Source organism: Tamandua tetradactyla, chromosome 23 (assembly GCF_023851605.1).
Source record: "Tamandua tetradactyla isolate mTamTet1 chromosome 23, mTamTet1.pri, whole genome shotgun sequence".
Classification (NCBI taxonomy): Eukaryota; Metazoa; Chordata; class Mammalia; order Pilosa; family Myrmecophagidae; genus Tamandua; species Tamandua tetradactyla.
The window spans coordinates 54,196,121-54,202,120 of NC_135349.1; the positions used below are offsets into that span (position 1 = coordinate 54,196,121).

The 6,000-nt window shown below is 41.9% G+C and overlaps 1 long non-coding RNA gene across 2 annotated transcripts in view; it reads right to left on the bottom strand.

Annotated features, from left to right (window-relative positions):
• LOC143667635 (uncharacterized) overlaps positions 1 to 4,449 on the bottom strand; it is a 45,733-nt gene extending 41,284 nt beyond the window's left edge. For both annotated transcript variants that reach the window (XR_013168130.1, XR_013168129.1), the window contains exon 1: positions 4,321 to 4,449. This is a non-coding gene — a long non-coding RNA (uncharacterized LOC143667635). The remainder of the gene's footprint in view (positions 1 to 4,320) is intronic.
• Positions 4,450 to 6,000: the final 1,551 nt, after the last annotated feature.

A 6,000-nucleotide genomic window follows, 5' to 3' on the forward strand; every position in this document is an offset into this window, starting at 1 on the left:
GAACAAAAACATTAGCATATGATCATTCCGTTCTACTATATAATCGGTAATTCTCAATATTATCACATAGTTGCATATTCATCATTTCTGAGAACATTTGCATCAATTCAGAAAAAGAAATAAAAAGACAACAGAAAAAGAAATAAAACGAAAACAAAAAAAAAGATATACATACCATACCCCTTACCCCTTGCTTTCATTGATCACTACCATTTCAAACTAAATTTATTTTAGCATTTGTTCCCCCTATTATTTATTTTTATTCCATATGTTTTACTCGTCTGTTGACAAGGTAGATAAAAGGGGCATCAGACACAAGGTTTTCACAATCACACAGTCACATTGTGAAAGCTATATCATTATTCAATCATCCTCAAGAAACATGGCTACTGGAACACAGCTCTACATTTTCAGGCAGTTCCCTCCAGCCTCTCCATTACATCTTGAATAACAAGGTGGCATCTACTCAATGCATAAGAATAACCTCCAGGATAACCTCTCGACTCTGTTTGGAATCTCTCAGCCACTGACACTTTGTCTCATTTCACTCTTCCCCCTTTTGGTCGAAAAGGTTTTCTCAATCCCTTGATGTTGAGTCTCAGATCATTCCAGGGTTTTTCTCAATCCCTTGATGCTGAGTCCCAGCTCATTCTAGGATCTCTGTCCCACATTGCCAGGAAAGTCCACACCCCTGAGAGTCATGTCCCACATAGACAGGGGGAGGGTGGTGAGTTTGCTTGTTGTGTTGGCTGGAGAGAGAGGCCACATCTGAGCAACAAAAGAGGCTCTCTTGGGGGTGACTTTTAGGCCTAAATTTTAAGTAGGCTTGACCTATCCTTTGTGGGGTTAAGTTTCATATGAACAAACCCCGAGACTGGGGGCTCAGCCTATAGCTTTGGTTGTCCATGCTGCTTATGAGTATATCAAGAATTCACCTTGGGGAAGTTGAATATCTCCCCATTCTCACCATTCCCCGAAGGGGACTTTGCAAATACTTTTCCACTCACTGATTAAATCACTCTGGGATTCATCAGGGCTTCACTCTGGACAAACCAACAAAATCTCATGTCCTACCTGAGATTCCAAGTGCTTACAGTGTTCAACCCAGCTATCTACATAAGTTATATCAGGAAATGCACTAGTCAAAATATAAATTTTGTACCAAATAAACATTTTTTGTTTTAGTCTCACATATAAGTTGAAATTTTAAAATATTAATTACCATCTATTTTCAGCACCCTGCAGTAAAGCCCTTGATCCTGAGGTTTACTCTTGTGAAGCTTATGTAAGCAGCGGAGAAGCTTAGCCTGCCTGTAGGTATGCCTAACAGTTACTTCTGGAGGACCTCTTTTGTTGCTCAGATGCAGCCTCACTCTCTCTAAGCCCAACTCTGTAAGTGAAATCATTGCCCTCCCCACTATATGGGACATGACATCTAGGGGTGAAAGTCCCTAGAAGAATGGGAGATGACTTCCAGGGATGAGTCAGGCCCTGGCACTGTGGCGTCAATAATTCCATCCTAACAAAAAGGAGGAAAAGAAGTGTAACTAGTAAAATATTCGTGGCTTAAAGAGCTCAAATAGAGTTGAAAGACTATTCTAGGGGTTGCTGTTAAGGCAAGCTTCAGTTAGACATTGCTACCTATCATAATTTGCCAAACCCCAGCCAAAACCATTCTATCCAATCCTAAAGAACACCTAGGGCAATATATAAGATTCTACAAAGTTTCCACGCACTAGGGTAGCTTTCCAAAAATCTACAACCTCCAGATGGGTCCTCTGGACCAGGTAAGTCCTGAAACTTAGAGGGCCCTGCCTCTCTAGGACATCAGATAGTTCCATCTCACTACACCATATATTAACAATCCCTTCCAACATGAAAAAGTTAGAATGGGCATAGCCCAAATACCCCTAAAGAGTAGATATAAAGATCAAAGGTGGTGGTGGAGTTTTACAGAGAAGGTAGGTTTTAACAAACAAACATGATTGCTGAATCATTAAATTGATATTTCTTTTAGTCTCTAGTATCTTAGAGCAACTAGAAGTAAAAACCAAAAATTCTGGAATTGTAACCCATACCAAATTCTGAACTCTGTTTCACAACTAATTGTTGTGCTGTGCTTTGAAATCTATTACTTTTTAATATATATGTTATTTTTAACAAAAAAGAAAGAAAGAAAAGTCAATTATGGCAATAAAAAATATTTATTCCTTCTAGCCTCCTATATTCTGGAGCAGCTAGAAGGAAAAATCTGAAATGATGGTATGGCAGCCCACGACAAAGTCTGGGGTCTGTTGAAGAGTGATTTGAAAACTACTGCTTTTTTCTTTCTTTGCTTTGCATATATGTTATATCATACAATTTAAAAAGTTAAAAAAAAAAAAAAGGCAACTTGTTTGTAATTGGGAGAGGCTATATCCAGGAAAGCACAGCAGGCCATAATTCAGAAAATCCATGTTCTTACAGTGCTCTTGGGAGGCTTCCCAACTAATGACAGATCTCCCTTTTTTGAGAATGTGGGTTAAATTGTGTCCCCCAGACCTGACTCCCAGGGGTGTGGACCTTCCTGGCAACGTGGGACAGAGATCTTGGAACGAACGGAGATTCAGCATCAAGGGATTGAGAAAAACCCTAGAATGAACTGAGACTTAGCGTCAAGGGATTGAGAAAACCTTCTCAACCAAAAGGGGGAAGAGAGAAATGAGACAAAGTGTCAATGGCTGAGAGATTCCAAACAGAGTCGAGAGGTTATCCTGGAGGTTATTCTTATGCATCAAATAGATATTATCTTGTTATTCAAGATGTAATGGAGAGGCCGGAGGGAACTGCCTGAAAATGTAGAGCTGTGTTCCAGTAACCATGTTTCTTGATGATGATTGAATAATGATACAGCTGTCACAATGTGACTGTGTGATTGTGAAAACCTTGTGTCTGATGCTCCTTTTATCTACCTTGTCAAAAAAGGAGTAGAACATATGGAATAAAAATAAATAATAGGGGGAACAAATGTTAAAATAAATTTAGTTTGAAATGCTAGTGATCAGTGAGAGCAAGGGGTAAGGGGTATGGTAGGTACAATCTTTTTTTTCTTCTTTCCTGTGTTCGTTTTATTTCTTTTTCTGAATTAATGCAAATGTTCTAAGAAATGATGAATATGCAACTAAGTGATGATATTGTGAATTACTGATTATGTATGTTGTTTTATTTTATTTTCTTAATTAATAAATAAATTAAAAAATAAAAAATTATCAAGGTGATGAATATACAACTATGTGATGACACTGTGAGCCATTGATCGTACACCATGTTTGGAATGTATGTATGTTAAGAATGTATGTGTTTTTTATGTTATTTTATGAATAAAAATTTAAAAACAAAACTATGTCCCCCAAAACAGATATGTTCAAATTCTATTCCATAGTACCTGTGAATATGACCTTATTTGGAATAGAGTCATCAGGGATGTAATTAAGTTAAAATTAGATTATACTGAGTCAGGGTGTGTCTAACCCAATAACCGGTATTCTTATAGCAAGAGGGGAATTTGGACAGAGAGTTACACAGGGAGAAGGCCATGATGATGGAGGAAGTACCTGGAGTGATTTGTCTACAAGCCAAGGAACATCAAGGATTGCTGGCCACCACCAGAAGCCAGGAGAGAGGTATGGAACAGATTCACCAGAGCCAAACTGATGGGTGACACCTTGATTTAGTAGTCATAGGAAGCCTGAGTCTAACAAGTCTCAAATCTCATAACCTTCTTTATGTTTGTGGTGTAAACCACTGTCTGCAGAACATATACAAGCCTCACACTGCCTCCTAAGCTGGAAATTTGGGGAAGCTTAAAGCTTGGCTTCCCCAACATGAAGGTGGACAGAAATCACCTGAGAATGTAGTTAAAATGAACATTCTGATTCAGTAGGTCTGGGATGAAGTCTGATAGCCTGCATTTCTAACCCTGGGGATGCCTGCTCCTTGGAGCCTTAGAAGAAGAGGCATTGTTGCTCTCAAAGCTACCTACAACAGTTTATGCACAGTTGGTTCCCCTGCCAACCTCGCCTCTTTAAACTTTATCCAGACTGGAAGTCAGACCTTCACCTCCCACAGTCCTTCAGTCCACAGGATGCGCATCAGGAGAGAGGAATCCCGCACATCCTGGGACCCACCCTCACCCGCAAGGGCCAGACTGGACAGAGACCTAAAGGACCCGACACAGGTGGAGTGGGGAAGGATCATGGGCCCGCCACTTGCCCAGGTATGACGGAGACCCACCCTGGGGAGCTACTTCAGGCCATTTGAGAATAAAAGCGCCAGTCCTACCAGCTCCAACAAAGACCTGTCCCTCCCGCTCCACACCGAGCCCCCAGCCAGTGGCACTTCAGTGAAACACGGCTCCGCACTGCCCCAGGGAGACTGCGCTAAGCTTGAGGCCCCGCCCCTTCCCATTCTCATTGGACAGGAGAATGCCAGCCCAGAAAATTGGGCCACTTTTATTGGATAATTAAAGAGGGCTCTTCGGATGAGGTGGGTCAGGACAAAGGGACCCACGTGACAACTTCTGATTGGTCCCGTTGGAAAGCATGCTCTGCTCCTGCTTGCGTGTAGGGAACCCTCCTAAGACGGCGGCTGCTGATGGCTTTTTCCGCTGGAAAAAGTCCTTCCCCAGGAGGAGATGGGAGACACCATGGGGTGGTGGAAGTGCAAATCCAAATGGGCACCAAAAATCTTAGAAATCAAGATAAATATTTTAACAGAATATTTTTAAAAAACAAAATTAATGCCAAAAACATATATATATATCCATGACCAAACTATCTATGAAATGACTGTAACTTTATTTAAGATTATTACTTGGTCAAGAGTAATTTTTGATGGAGGTTCCAAGATGGAAGCCTAGTGAGGTGTGGAATTTAGTTCATCCTCCAGAGCAACTAGTAAGTAGCCAGGAGCAGTACAGAACAATTGCTGGCGCCAGGTCAGTGACAGGGCACATAGCATATGCAAGTCTGGACAAGCTGGACCAGCTGCGATCCCGCACAGAACTTTTAAGTCCCCAAAGCAGAGGGTGCCCCTCCCCCACTGGCTAGTGCCCCTAGGGGAAAGGAAAGAGACTTTACTACCAGCAGGGGAGGAGCTCAACCAAGCTCCAGTTGTGAAATTAACAACCTCTGACTACTGAAAATAGGCCCCCAGCTGAGATAAACCTCCAAAAGAGCTAAACATAGTAGGAGTAGGAGTTTTTGCCCCAACAGAGAGGGGACAGGGCTGATGGGAAAAAAAAAAAAAAAACGGAGGCTTTTTGGATATGTCAGTGCAAAATACTTGAAAAGTGCTGGGTGCTAAAAATAAGGGGGGTGGGGGGACACATACAACCTGGAGATACACAGAGCATGTACCAATTTAAACTCTAGATTAACAAACCTGAGGGATAAGGGTCCTTCTCTGAAATGAATTTTCTTTTTTTTGCTCTGTTTCTACTACTTAATAGCTCATTAGGTGTAACTGCAAAGTTTCTCAGGTTCAAACTGCCCAAGGCAAGGGTGGGATTAAGCTTGTCTAAGAGACAAAGAGACCGGTTAGGTGAAAGGAGATAATTCCCTGGAGGCTGTTCCTTCCCCAGGAGAGGGGTGGGGCCCAGCTTGGGTGGAATCCTTCCCTCAAGGAATTCGGGCCCCAAGGACTGGAAAACTGAAGCGATTAATGCCATCCTACAACCTCTTTTCTTGCTCAACCTGCCCCCAGCAGGAAGAATCTGCTGAAGTTAAAGGTATTGCATCACTTTATGCTGGTGGGAAGCTGTAGGCAGAAAAGCACCACATACTTGGCAAGATAGGAAAAGCACAGAGTCTAGAGGCTTCATAGGAAAGCTTGTCAATCTGCTAGGTCTCTCCCTCAGGGAAGACTGATGCAGGTGACACTTTCCTCCTGAGAGGAGGCCATTCGGTCTGGGAAAATCAGATTGGGGTCTATAATATCTAAGTAAACCCTCCTAAAAAAAAT